The following is a 15,009-nucleotide window of genomic DNA, read 5'->3' on the forward strand; positions in this document are numbered from 1 at the left end:
GCCAGTCCCAATCAGCGTGAGCAACATCAGGTGCTAGTTAAAATACAATTAAAAACATAAATATAAACATAAAACAGGGGCAAATACATTACACATGGTATACCTTCACCCCTGAAGTAGCGAAATCCAATGGAATATAGATATCACAAACGAATAATCATTTCAATTAATACTGAGATTGTCCGATATGCATATTTACAAAGAAAAAATATTTTTTCAAACGACATCTACATTGGAATGTCATGGAGGTAATCCCAATGTACTAACTTTTGCAGGTATTGAAAAAGTCTTCCTGCCTAAACAGGGAGTAGAATTGCAGAAATTGTTGCTACAGCGGGAAGCCAAATGGATTATGAGGACTAAAGCTACAGGACCGGCTGGTTTGAATGAGAAAACTGATATGTCAGTGTTCTTGTGAAAGACATGGGTAAAACAATCGCCATAATATTGTTATTTCGATTTGTTATTAACGGAGAGCAAGCCTATATATAAGATAATAGCCCAGTTTGATTTATTTTCTGTCAGCCAGATGCATATACGGATAAATGGATAGAGGAATGGGGTTCAATTATGTTTTTTTGGCGTTACCGTATTGAAATTTGCCCGAACACCTGTAGATGTCGTTTGAAAAAATATTTTTTCTTTGTAAATATGCATATCGGACAATCTCAGTATTAATTGAAATGATTATTCGTTTGTGATATCTATATTCCATTGGATTTCGCTACTTCAGGGGTGAAGGTATACCATGTGTAATGTATTTGCCCCTGTTTTATGTTTATATTTATGTTTTTAATTGTATTTTAACTAGCACCTGATGTTGCTCACGCTGATTGGGACTGGCGCTGTGGGGGGGCGGTGTTTCACACTTACCTCTCCTGGCGTCACTTCCTCTCAGTGTGGACCCGTGGAAGCACCGGTGTTGGCGTGAAACGGCCGTCGTCCTCTCCCCGCTCACCTCACTTGCTTTTTGTCTCCCCCGTGCCGTGAAGATGTGTTCACAGTTTCTTCAATAAAAGGAAAAGTCTGAATCACAGGTCCGGTGAGTGTTGCCGCATTCTTCTTCATTTCTTGCTGCATATTTCTGTCTTTGTTCTGGATGCGAGCACCTCCCGAGAATACTGGGCTCTAATAGTGACCTCTGAATTTCATGTTTGATCTTGCTTATGGGGCAGTGCTGCTACACTTTCTTCTTCAAAAATTTTATATTTTACTCCATAAAAAGGTAGGCAGTGTTTACAAAGTATAAAAAGATATTATAAAGAAGACAAATCATGTGTACAATACGAATTACAAATAAAATGGGATTAAAATCGAAAAGAACACTTACAGGTCGTTATGTCATTGTATCATCTTGACTGGCCATGTGCTGGGTAAAACGGGGAGCATACATCCAGATGCATAGCACCCCTCTGTACAGCAGCAGGACCCCGAACAAAAGACACTCCAAGAATGCAGTCTCACCAAGTTATTCTTAGCTCAAAACCCAGGCACTCCCCCTGTGGTGACATCACTTAGAGGCCACCTCCCCTTTACTTAGACTATGAAAACTATTATGCCTAGCTCATAGTAGGAATCTTGTATACGAAATACACGATGATCAGAATGTGCCCCACATCATGAGGATTCTTTTAAGTGTAAACCCGAAGTAATTACCTGAACCACTTACTGAGAAATTCACACTTTGCCCTGGTTGCGTTTAGCTGCTAGCGATTTCAGTGAGTGATAGATCTATTGATGGACATCCGGACTATATAATTCTTATATCCACAGAAGAAAAAAAACCCATTGCATATTTAATATGCCAAAAGTGGGGATACTAAGTAGTATCAACCCACATTCACAATATTTTATTGACTCCGTAATGTAACTATATAAATAGGAGAAAAACTGGAGTATTCAATAAGTAAGAAAGTACAAAATTTATTTAAAAAAATCAAAGAAAAACACATATAATAAAATTGTCAATCAGGACAAGGACACGGAAGTACATATAGTAGTGAGGTGCACATGGGAGTTCAGAGGTAGTACATCTATCTGATTTACATTTGAATGCTTGTCCATGTGCTAGGTAAGTAGAGCCAAAAATAAGGCACAATAAATAAAGCCCAAATATTGTATAACAATGCGGGGATCCACAGAAGCAGCGGGGTCACCCGCCATCATTTGGGGCTCATTACCATCTGAGTAGTGTTGTGCACTGGGCCTGGTAAGTTTTGTCCTTAATTTATGATACAGTCCCTTTACTCTGCAGATCTCCAGCTGGGCTTGATCTATGTTGATTTACCCCGACCTTTTTTTTTGTTTTGTTTTTTTGCCTTACCTTTGGCTTTAAACCTTGCTATAGAGCTCCCGCTGCTTCTGTGGATCCCCGCATTGTTATACAATATTTGGGCTTTATTTTATTGTGCCTTATTTTTGGCTCTACTTACCTAGCACATGGACAAGCATTCAAATGTAAATCAGATAGATGTATTACCTCTGAACTCCCATGTGCACCTCACTACTATATGTACTTCCGTGTCCTTGTCCTGATTGACAATTTTATTATATGTGTTTTTCTTGGATTTTTTTAAATAAATTTTGTACTTTCTTACTTATTTATTGGTTACTCCAGTTTTTCTCCTATTTATATATTCTTATATCCCTAGCCTGGATCGGTGCCCACGTATATTACGTTAATGGAACAAAGAAACTCAGGACTTCTACACCAGTTTTGGCTGGTATTAGATGGGAGGGGGGAATAAGTAGTGTCGGGAGATCGGCTTGCAGCTAGAAGCCATAAATATTCTTGAGGTGGGAGGGAAAATGCAGGGTTTTGGATGCACACACACACAGGCAGCAGGCATAGTGAGAAGGGGGGGTCGGAATGGCCCACAGCATGTGGTTCTCTGTTCTTGGATGTAGCAGAGCTCAGTGTGCGTGATAATACACAATCAAATACCTCATGTTTCTGACTGTGCTACGGAGGTAGGACCTGGTGGTACATCTCCATGCGCACTTCAGCAGGTTTGCCCCGGTGGGACAACCCATCTGCATTGCCATGCTCCCTGCCCATTTTGTGTTTGATTGTAAAGTCGTACTGCTGGAGGGCAGGGCTCCAACGTAGCAACCTTCTGTTGGTTCCACACATGGCTTGTAGCCAGCACAGAGGGTTGTGGTTTGTCACCACAGTGAAGGTGCGACTGTATAGGTAGGGCTGCAAACTTTGCAGGGCCCAGACTATGGCCAGGCACTCCTTCTCGATGGTGGAATAGGCCACTTCCCTTGGCAGAAGCTTCCGGCTCAGGTACAACACGGGGTGCTCTTGGTTCCCCGAGTCGTCCTGACTGAGCACAGCACCGAGGCCAAACTCGCTGGCATCGGTCTGCACCAGGAGCGGTCGACTGCTTTCAACACAGGAGCGTTGCACAGGGCTGTTTTCAACTCCTGGAAGGCCCCCTCACAGCTGTCAGGCCAGTCGACTATGTGGGGTAGCTTCTTCCTGGTAAGTCAAGGGTTTTGCCAGGCTACTATAGTTCTTTACGAAGCGCCTATAGTACCCTGCAGTGCCCAGGACGGACATCACCTGTTTCTTGGTCCTGGGGGGTGGGCCAGAAAACGATCGCATCCACTTTTCCAGGCTCTGGCTTTATGGACTTCCCACCTACCTGGTGCACCAGGTAGTGGACCTCTCTCATGCCCATCTGGCACTTTCCCGCCTTGAATGGTCAGACCGGCATGATGAATTTGCCTGATCACCTCCTGAAGATACTGCTGGTGTTCATCCCAGGAGGGACTGAAGATGGTAATGTCATCCAAGTACAACACCGCGTACTTCTCCAGTCCCTGAAGCAGGTGGTTGACCATCCTCTGGAAAGTGGCAGGGGCATTCTTCATGCCGAAGGGCATGACCGTGGACTCGTACAGTCCGAAGGGTGTGATAAAGGTGGACTTCTCCTGTGCCTCAGGGGAATCTGCCAGTATCCTCGACAGATCCATTATGGTCAGATATTTTGCGCCAGCTAACTGCTCAAGCAGCTCCTCTAAGTGCGGCATTGGGTGCGCGTCAAAGGCTTTGATGGCATTGAGCCCCCTGTAGTCCACGCAGAACCGGGTGGTCCGATCCTTCTTTGGCACAAGAACTACAGGTGAGGCCCACGCGCTCTTTGACTGTTGAATCACCCCCAGCTGTAACATCTCATCGATCTCCTGGTGCATAACCTGCTGCACCTCGTCGGAGATCTGATAGGGTGTTCGCTGTAGTGGGGCATGATTCTCGGTGTCCACCTCATGGACAGCTAACATAGTCCTTCCAGGTCGGTTAGAGAACATGACCCGGAAGGGTTCCAGCGTGGTCCGCAACTGCCACCGCTGGGGTTCGGTTAACAAGGCGCTTACCCCCACGTCCTCAATGTACCCACCAGCCTTGGCTTGGGTCAGAATGTCCAGTAGGGGGGTCTTCCTCCCCGTCTTCAGGCAGGCTGCAGACCGGTAGGACGTAAGGTTTACGTTCGTGAAGACACTGCATCATGTTGATGTGAAAGGCCTTTTGCCTACCCCTAGCGTGGTCAAGTGTGACCACATAGGTGACTGGGTTGAGCTGTTGGTGGACGACGTACGGGCCTTCCCAGGCTGCCTGAAGCTTATCCTTTGGTACGGGGACCAGCACCCACACCTTTTGACCCACGTGGTAGGTCCGCTCCAGGGCATTCTGGTCGTACCAGTGCTTCTGATCAGCCTGAGCCTGCGTCATGCTGTCATGAACCAAATGCGTCAAGGTCTGCATTTTGTCACGGAAGCGCATGACATACTCCACTATGGACACTTCAGAAGGGTTTGGCTCCTCTTCCCAGGATTCCCTTACCAACCCAAGGGGTCCCCGGACTCGCCTGCTATAGAGGAGCTTGAAGGAGGAGAACCCCGTCGAGGCCTGCAGAACCTCTCGGTAAGCGAATAGCAGGTGTGGGAGGTACCGCTCCCAGTCACGTCCTTGGGTCTCAACCAGCATGCGTAGCATCTGTTTGAGGGTACCACTGAAGTGCTCAAAAAAGCCATTGGTCTGTGGGTGATGCGCATTCGATACCAGATGCTTCACCTGCATTTTCTTACAGAGAGCCTCGATTAGGCGAGACATGAATTGGGTCCCTTGATCGGTAAGCATCTCCCTGGGAAATCCTACCTGTGAAAAGATAGCCAACAGTGCATCCGCCACCTTATCTGCCCTAGTTGAGGACAGAGCCACTGCCTCTGGGTACCGGGTAGCGTAGTCTACCACAGTGAGGACGTATTGCTTTCCAGAGCTGCTGGGGGATGGCCAGGGGGTCCACAATGTCAACCACGATCCTCTGGTAAGGCTCTGCTAGCACTGGCAAAGTGATCAGTGGAGCCTTGAGAGCAGGCCCTGCCTTCCCACTCTTTGGCAGGTGACACAGGAGCAGCAGTAGTTTGTCACATCTGTCCCCATCTTGGACCAATAGAAGTGTTGAGACAGCCGGGCCTTAGTTTTGCTGATCCCCAAGCGTCCAGCGAGCGGGATCTCATGGGCAATCTGCAACTCACTCCTGAATTGGTGTGGGATGACCAGCTGTCTTTCCCTCAACCACTCCTTTTGGAATTTTCCGGGTACTGTCTCCCAGTACAACCACCCTCATTCCCAGAATACCCTCTCCTTATCCGTCACGGAGGTGGGCATCTCAGTCAAATTCTCCAGGCTCGCATCTGAGTGCAGAGCGGCCTGGAACTCCTGGCTAGGGACAGCCAAAAGCGACGTCAGGGTCCCTTCCCCACGGGAACCCTCTGGGACCTGCTCTGGGTGCATCTGTAGTTCAGTCATGCCTGTGACTGAGAAGGGTCCAGAAGGCAGAACGTTATCTGCGTTCCGGGCACTCTGACTGCAGATGACAGCAGCTACGTAGGCTATCTCCCCGGGTCTGCTATGGGTGCTACCTCCCCATCCACCCCCAACATTTCCGTAGCAGTGCTACTTATGGGGCACTTACCTTCCTCTGTGGCACTGGTCAGTTGCACGCCATCACCTTCCTCACGGTTTCCATGCATCTCCCCATTTCCCTGAGCACCATCGCTTGCTCCTGTTAGAGGTTCGTCAGCCATCCCACCTGCGGAGAGACGTGGCTGAGCACTCCTGCACCTGTGAACACATCATCCTTAGGACACAAATGGTTAGCAGGTAACACATGCACATTTTCATCATTAGCATTATTGGTATTACCCTCGGCATTTTCAGAAAAATGATTATCAGGTACATCATTAATCAGTAAAGCATTGTCAGGTAACACATGCAATTTCCCATTGCCATCATCAGCAGTTGACCGGGGAGGGGAGTCAGGGACATAGTATGCAACCATCCTCCCCAAATCAGTCCCCAATAAAACATCAGTGGGCAAGTTATGGGACAGCCCCACTTCCTTCACCCCGCTCCCGGCACCCCAATCTATATGCATCCGGGCCATTGGCAGGGGACAGCGGATGCCCCCAATCCCGGTGACAGTCAGGGTTTTCCCCGGAATAATCTCTTCAGGGGCCACCAGTTTGGGTCGGATGAGGGTTCGTTCAGCCCCGGTGTCCTTGAGGCCTGTAGCGACATGGCCCCCCACGGTGACGTGCTGCACGTTTTCACACACCCTCCCAACTGTCCCACCCACCAAAAGAACTGCTGTATTAGGCCCTGGGGCCTTGGCTGGGGGGGTTCCTCTGCTTCTCAGGAAGGTGGGCGCTGATGTGACCAGTCCGCTTGCAGAAAAAACACTGGCGAAGGTCGGTGGTAGGTCTGGTGCTGTTGGAAACGAGGACAGGGCCTCTTGTGTTGGCTGGCAGGGGTACTGGCGTTGGTTGCAGGCTTACCCCCTCTCCAGCTGGCAGTGACTGGCTTCTGCACTTCCGATCTACGGTTGGCCTCATAGGCATCGGCAATCTGCTTTAGTCACGCCTTTGGGCTCTCGGTCCATCAGGAACTGTCGCACCTCAGCTGGGCAAAGATAGAACTGGTCTTTGATCATCAGGTCCCACAGCTGTGCAAAGGTGGTCACTGACAGTCCTTGGGTCCACTGGTCAAAGTGGGTCCCGAGTCCATGCGCCACATCGCTGTAACTGTCGTGTGGGCCACGTTGGAAGTTCCGGAACTTCCTACGGTAAACCTCAGGTGTAAGCTGGTACTTGGTTATCAGGGCCTGCTTGATGGCTTCATAGTCACCATCTTGTTCTTGAGGGAGAGCAGCAAACGCCTCCAGAGATTTGCCTCTTAGCCCTGGTGTCAGGTATCAGCCCAGTGGTCCCCAGGCAGCCTGTACTGTCTGCAGGCTTTCTCAAATGCCCGCAGAAAAGTGTCCAAGTCCCCGTCCTTTTTCATCACAGGAAAGTGCTCTGGCCGGGGTTTAGGGGTCTGAGCGCTGTTGGGCTCGCCGCTGGACTGGGACGACCTCTACACATGTGGAGCGCCCCCACTGCCGCAGGACCGAGGGGTACCCGGTACCGGGCCTCTGAGTCTCTGTTCTGGGGTTGTCACGGTGGCTAGACCCGGTCCGTGACCCTGCTGAGGGGCGTCCAGTGAAAGGTGGTGGTAAATGGTGGTGATATTGCGGTGCAGTGTAGGTCGTAGTAAATAACGAGGACACCAGGTTGCAGTCTCTTTACCTCTTTACTGAAGGTTTTAGAATCCTCAGTCCAGAGCGCTATCAACAGGGCTGTTTGAGACCGGCCGGTCCAAAGGCACATCAGGAGTTCTCTTTACAGGTGGGAATCAGTGTCTACCTTCTAGCGCTGTGTGTTGTAGTCCTTCCCTGCTGAGCTCCCGGGATAGTCCTCACAACTCATTCTGTCTCTGATGTTCGTTCTCTCCGTCCCCCAGGTGATATGGTAGGACGCACCCGTATGACGGGGTAGGCCTGGAGTTCTTCCGGGACCCTAGAGTCGCCCCTCTCCCACAGCTGCCTCCGTTGTCTGTTTAGGTGATTTGTGTGAGACAGCCAACCTATAATTGGCTGTCCGGCCGTGGTTTGCAGTAGTACTTAGAGTCTCTTACTTGCTCGGCGTTCCGGCCACCGACTGTTTGCGCCTAAGAAGGATGTTGCCTCGGTCTAACAGCACGACTCCTTCTGGTCCTAATGCCTCTTTTCTGTATTCCCGTTGTTCACTGGTTAGTTCTGCTCTTAGGAGTCTGCCAGGATCCCATCCCTGACAGGTCCTCTCACTAGCTCTTCCCAGTTACTTCTCTCTCCCTCTTCCTGTCCAACCCCCAGTTTTACCAGAGTGTGAGGAGTGGCCTACTAGATAGAACCACCCCCCTGGTGGCCGGAGTGTGAAGTGTAGTGTGAGTGTTACCTGGTCAGAGAAACTCCTTTAGTGCAATCAGACGTAACATCACTCCCCTTAGTGGCAGAGCGACATTACTGCAACGACCAGGATCTGGGGCGCTGCACTCCCCCCCGGTTAAATCCAGTACTCCCGGACTGGGAAAACAAGAACAACAATACACGTTAACAGAAAACACACAAAATTTTGAAATAGCATAAACAATTAAACATAACAGTGCTTCCCTTTATGGGAGGTGAGGACTCTTGAACGTTGCAAAAGTTAGGTCATGCACAGTTTATGACTCTCAGTTCAATGGTTGAAACAGCGGGGACCCCGGGTAAACAAAGGGGTCCCCCTTTTGAAAGTTTTTGAGCAATTCACCGTCCATTACTGTATTGTCCATTTTAAAACCTGTAACAAAAGATATGCACACAAACATTTTCAACTAAATAGCAGCCCTCGCTAATACCTCCAAGTTTTGTAGCGGAGGGGAGTTTGGTTCTGAGTGCTGCGTGTGGACCTTCGCAGCGCAGGGGTTGCTATTGGCCTAACAGGGCCCGCTATGCTTGCTACCGCTGGTGTAGTGCACTGTCTTCTAGCTACACTTCTAGTGAGTCTGGGTAGCACTGGCAGGTTGGGGCTCTCAGAGCTGCTGCTATCAACAGTGGGTACAGCAGATTCACCGATAGCAGAGGGAGGATTTGCCGGTTCAACAGTTGGCATGGCATCTTCAGGTAGGGCTTGTTGAGGTTGCGGGGCCGGATGATCTGGTACCACCATCGCTTCTGGTGGGTCCGACTGTTGAAACGTTAGAACAGGTACCACGATGGCCTGATTTATCTGAGTCCAGGACTGGGGAAAGTCACCAAGGACGGTATGGATCATCTTCTCCTTTTCCACCGGCGGGGAGATTCCTGGGGCCGTGTCCCTCTCTCTCAACTTATCGGGGCAGACCTTAAGGTGATCCCTGGATACCGCTGTCGAGGTCTCCCCTCTGTCCTTGCTGATGAGACAGACCTTCGTGTTGTCGAAATCGGATGGCAGGATGGTATACGGTTCCGCTTCCCATTGGTCATCGAGCTTGTGTAGTCTCCTCTTTCGTTTAAATACTTGCTCACCAGGTGACAGGGGAATCGCAGGAGCGTGCTGGTTGTAGTCCCTTTCTTGTTTTTGCCTAGCCTGGGCGAGACTTCTTTCCACGCACTCCTGTACTTTGCGGTACCTTCGCTGCCTTTCTGCATCCCAATCTGCATCCGGCGAGGTATCTTCGGGGACTAGGACCCCCATGTCCAGATCAACGGGTAACTGGCTAGGCCTTCCCCTCATTAGGTACGCTGGAGTACAGTTGGTGGAATTTACTGGGATGTGATTGTAGATATCCACCAAGTCAGGAATCTTTGTCGGCCACAGGTTCCGTTCCTCTACGGGCAAGGTCTTCAATAAGTCGATCACCACCTGGTTCATCTTGAACATGAAGAAAACCAGCGCACAGCTATAAAAGTTATATCTCAACAGGGGGTGCAAGTAGCAGAATGTATACAGCAATAAAAGAGAGAAAAGAAAGCCACTGCTACAAAAATGCACACCACCAATTATATATAAATAACAACACACAACACTTTATTGGCATAATAAAAACAATTAAAAACAACATTACGCCACTGTGAAACACCTGGATACATGATGACTATACATATATCAATGATAAATTATGCAGCCTGTCAATATATCAGTATATGAAAACAAAACAAAATACAATAGCAATGGCACCATATAAACCTATAACCTAAAAAACTACCTGAAAATATCACTAATAACACCAGTTTATAAAACCAAATATTTTATTGTAATAATATAAGGACACTAAACAAAACAAAACACAGAAATCCGGAGGAGGCACAAAGTATAGTTTACAGGAGTTAGTACAGAGGCAATTTGCTATAGCATTCAATATAATATATAGTACTTGATAACGCCCTTGCCTCCAATTCACATATCCATATAAACATGAGCCATGGTAAAAACCAGCCAGTGGAGGTACATACTAATGGTACATTCAAATTTCATGGACTTATTATCCACTTCACTAGATGATGCGAAATATAAAGTGCATAGTGCACAGTGCTAATGGCCCTTAATGCCAATATTCAATGAGGGGTAACAATCCCTGTATAATACCTATCCCACATCCCCTAAGAGATATAGTCAATTATAAGTGCAAAGTGCATATAAAGGATCTTACCATTGCTCATGATACCGTTCCTGTGCCTGAACCCCGCACTCCAACGCGCGTTTCACACGTGGCTTCTTCAGGGAGGGTCATACCCCCTCTACCATATAAACCTGCCTATCGGCTCATGGGGTCACTATACGCCCGTATGCAGCATGGTAACTGTCTATCCCCAAAAGTAAATGGATAGATGACCACAGGGCCACCAATATACTAATGGAAAGAGAAATCCCCAAACATAAATATGGAGCCTATAGGGCTAGTATGTTCATCTGATACAAACCGGTCTCTGAATGGACAGGCTGAAGTATCCAGGAGGCCCAGTGGCAGTGGCCCCACGCGTATCGCCTCCCGAATGAGGCTTCGTCAGGGGAAGTGAGCATAGCCAATACACAAGTGAATATATAACACTAATAAGTATTTTAATCGCCTACCGGTGTGCACGCCTATGTAACCATGCCCCCAGAGTCGGCATGAAACTCCGGATCCGGAAATGACGTTCTGCAAGGGCTGTAAAGACGCCCATGTCCATATAGGGAATACCCAGCCGCACAACAGAGCGCGCCTGCGCAGATGGATCCAACAGAGCGCCGCTCATCATCAGACTGCGCCTGCGTATATACCCCAATTCAATTGGGGCATGATAAAACCTACAGGGTAAACCTGCGCGAATAAATACACCCAAATAGTTCATGAATAGACCGCGCCTGCGTGAGTGTATATGCCCTTATAGAATGAGCAGTCATAAAGACGGCGCGCATGCGCAGGACTGTCAAGCATCTGTCTAGCCCAGGGTAGGGCCATACAAGTAGAGGTAGTCAAGGGGGGTTGATTCTAATATAAACAACCCAGAGGAGCCAGGGAACCATGAAGAAAATAGGAAACCAAATGTCTAAAGCCAGCGCGCGTCCGCGACTTGGCCAGAGCAAAAAGAGGAGAGGGAGGGGGGGAGTGGAAACCAAAAGGGCCCCAGGGGACCAAAGATGGCATACAAATGTGATGGCTAAGCCACTGATGGATGGGTTGAAACAGAAAACATGCCTGCAAGGACCTCACACCACATGTATACATACATGAAAAGGCAATTCACACCTGGCGCCAACTCACATATATCCCCGGGGATGCAGCAACCAAACATGCTCACCTAACCCATTCAACTTGTTGATATTATGAACAGGTGGTTTAATGTAGAAAACGTTTATTGATTATATTATATTATATTGTACATATCTATATATATAATTGTCTAAGGGTTTTTCCGTCTGTCTGTCTGTCTGTCTTTCTGTCTGTCTGTCTGTCTGTCTGTCTGTCTGTCCTGGAAATCCCGCGTCTCTGATTGGTCGAGGCCGCCAGGCCTCGACCAATCAGAGACGGGCACAGCATGGCGACGATGATGTCATAATGGCAATCCCGCGCCTCTGATTGGTCGAGGCCGCCAGGCCTCGACCAATCAGCGACGGGCACAGTATCGACGTAGATGTCATAATGGTTGCCATGGCGACGATGATGTCATAAAGGTTGCCTCGACCAATCAGCGACGGGCACAGTCTGCCGCGAATTCTGGAATCATCATTGTCCATATACTACGGGGACATGCATATTCTAGAATACCCGATGCGTTAGAATCGGGCCACAATCTAGTAAATAGATAATAGCATACAATTATATTTATATAAATGGTATTCCCCACACATCCATGGGAGGTTACCATACTTATAAAAAAGAAGAGGAGACCTCAAGAACTTCCCATTTAGGATAAATAATGTGGACATAGGGATGCCACTAGCATGATCAAACGGTCCATTAATAAGGACCTAAAAACCCATTTGAAGTACAAAATAACTCCATGATAAAAAAGAGAGAGAAAACCCCACCTAGCTCTCCATATAATCTCCTAAATAAGGGACCTGATATACCCTGACGTACCCCAACACCACCAAGCTGCCCCCATGAGTCGATCAGAGACGGCTAGACTACCCCCATGAGCCAAAAAGACCGAGGTCCTAAAACCGATATGGTGACATCAGTGGTTGAAGCCTGTATTAACATGGCAATGACAACGGTCCATAGATGGTCTCAACTCCAAAATCCTATATTGAATGGGATAAGGTCCAGATGAAATGCATGGTACATACTCCATATACATCCAAAATAGTAACTTGTAGTCCGTTCAACGTTCCAACTCCACAGGACAGACGTATATATACAGATGGTCCACAATTAGTCCATGATGAGTACTCCATGTATGTCCAAAATCCCGTATGCTGTCCATGAATATCCCCACTCTTATAAATGGGATATATATGCCAGTAATCCTTGAGTGAGAAATATGTTAACCAAGGAATCCGGTGAATAATAGTTCCTCGTTCAAACCTGCGGGGGCAACAGATCCCAAATTAAAAATCCACCGTGATTCAACTTGAAGCAACCGTTTCTTAGGAGAACCCCCCCTCTCCGAGATAAAGATCTTCTCCAGTCCAACCACCCGTATATTAGTGGTACTACCTGAATGACATGTAAGAAAATGGGTCGCTACTGGAGTCAAGGTCCTACCTTTCTCAGCATCATTTCTGGCCAAATTAATTGTTGAAAAATGCTTTTGGACCCTCCGTCGTAATTCCTGGGAGGTCTGGCCCACATAGACCATCTGACATGGGCAAATAAGCGCATAGATGACATATCTAGTTCTACAATTTATATACCCCCCCAGTTTGTATGTTTGACCATCAACGGGATTTTGAAAGGACTCTCTGACTGGACCCATGTGAGGACAAATGTTACAGTCCCCACATGGGAACGACCCCCTGAGTCTGACTCCTCGATTTAGTCTGGTTGTCTGTCGTTTGTAATGACTCCTGACCAGGAGATCCCTAAAATTGGGTGCTCTCCTGGCCACAAGCATGGGTCGTTCACCCACAATATTGGACGTATTCAGGTCCGTAGTAAGGATACCCCAATGTTTTCGTAGGATACATCCTAATTGTGACCAATGAGTATTATAGTTGGTTATAAACTTGGGGGTATTGTCCCGTACCTTACGTTCCGTACTCAACAGGGACTCCTGTGTGTGGGTCCTTGCCCTCTGGAATGCCCGGGATATACACCTTTGAGGGTACTTTCTTTCCTTGAAACGGGAAGTTAATGCCAAAGCCTCGGTCTTGAAATCCTCCTCACGTGTGCAATTCCTTCGTGATCTCAGAAATTGTCCAATAGGGACTCCGTATTTAGTGTGTTGAGGGTGGAAGCTTCTGAAATCCAGGAGGCTGTTGGTCGCTGTTGGTTTGCGATACAGCTTGGTAATGATAGCACCATCTTCCATCATGACCTCTAAATCCAAAAACGTGACTGAGGAGGAAGATATTGAATATGTTAAGAAAATATTAAGTGAATTGTTATTCAACAGTTCTATAAAACTCCTACACTCAGCCTCCGTCCCGGACCACACGAAGAAAACGTCATCAATAAAGCGCGTCCAATGACGCACCTTATCCTTAAACATGTCAAGCACATATACCCTGGTGGCCTCCCACCATCCTAAAAATAGATTGGCGAGAGCCGGGGCACATCTCGCCCCCATGGCCACACCAGAGGTTTGGAGATAGTATGTCCTATCAAATATAAAATAATTGTGCTTGAGAACAAACTCCATGAGGTCCACGATTAGAGAGTCGTGCATTCTGTCCGAATGCCCTGACTGATCCAGAAAGTAGAGGACTGCCCTAACCGCATCATGTGCAATGTTCGAGTAGAGGGCCTCTACGTCACACGTAACCAATAACGTGTCCAATGGTAACCCAATACCCTGACTCCTCCTGATGAAATGGGAAGAGTCCAATATAAAAGAGGGTAATGTCTTGACAACAGGCTGCAAAAAATGGTCCACGTAAATGCAAATCTTTTCGCATAAACTTCCAATACTGGCCACAATTGGACGGCCGGGAGGTTTACAAAGATCCTTATGCACCTTAGGGAGCATGTAGAAGGTGGCCACAACTGGATCCTCAACCCACATGAAATTAAATTCATGGCCATTAATGATCCCCAAGTCCCGGGCCTTTTCCAAAAGACCTCTCAATTTAGATGAGAACACTCCTGTTGGGTCAGATGGCAATTTTCTATAGAAACGGGTGTTGTTCAACTGTCGGTGGGCCTCCTCCAAATAGAGGGCATGTGGCCACAAGACCACATTGCCCCCTTTATCAGCCTCCTTGATTATGAAGGCAGGGTTAGATTTCAAATTAATAATGGCCCGTTGTTCCTCTTTCCCAAGATTATTTGATGTTCCAGTAAAGGGACGTAGTTGGAGAATGTCCTTCTTAACCAACTCAAAGAATACTCTTATGGCAGGCACCAATGAGAAGGGGGGGGCCACCATGGACTTGTTTTTATGAGGAAATCGATCCTTACCACTATCAATGGTGTCCTCTTGTAATAAGTATAGTAGATCCTGTAGTACTCGTTGGTCCGTCTGATCCAATCCATCCCTG

At 47.8% G+C, this 15,009-nt stretch overlaps 1 protein-coding gene across 5 annotated transcripts in view; it reads left to right on the top strand.

Annotated features, from left to right (window-relative positions):
- LOC143774298 (transmembrane protein 272-like) overlaps positions 1-15,009 on the top strand; it is a 32,661-nt gene that overhangs the window by 4,251 nt on the left and 13,401 nt on the right. The window contains exon 1 of one of the 5 annotated variants that reach the window (XM_077261739.1): positions 993-1,042. The exons of the other annotated variants lie outside the window; for them this stretch is intronic. The gene's annotated coding sequence lies outside the window, so the exon portion shown is untranslated. Of the gene's footprint in view, positions 1-992; positions 1,043-15,009 lie in introns of those variants that run through there. 5 annotated transcript variants of the gene reach the window in all.

Source organism: Ranitomeya variabilis, chromosome 5 (genome assembly GCF_051348905.1).
Source record: "Ranitomeya variabilis isolate aRanVar5 chromosome 5, aRanVar5.hap1, whole genome shotgun sequence".
In the NCBI taxonomy this organism is placed as follows: Eukaryota; Metazoa; Chordata; class Amphibia; order Anura; family Dendrobatidae; genus Ranitomeya; species Ranitomeya variabilis.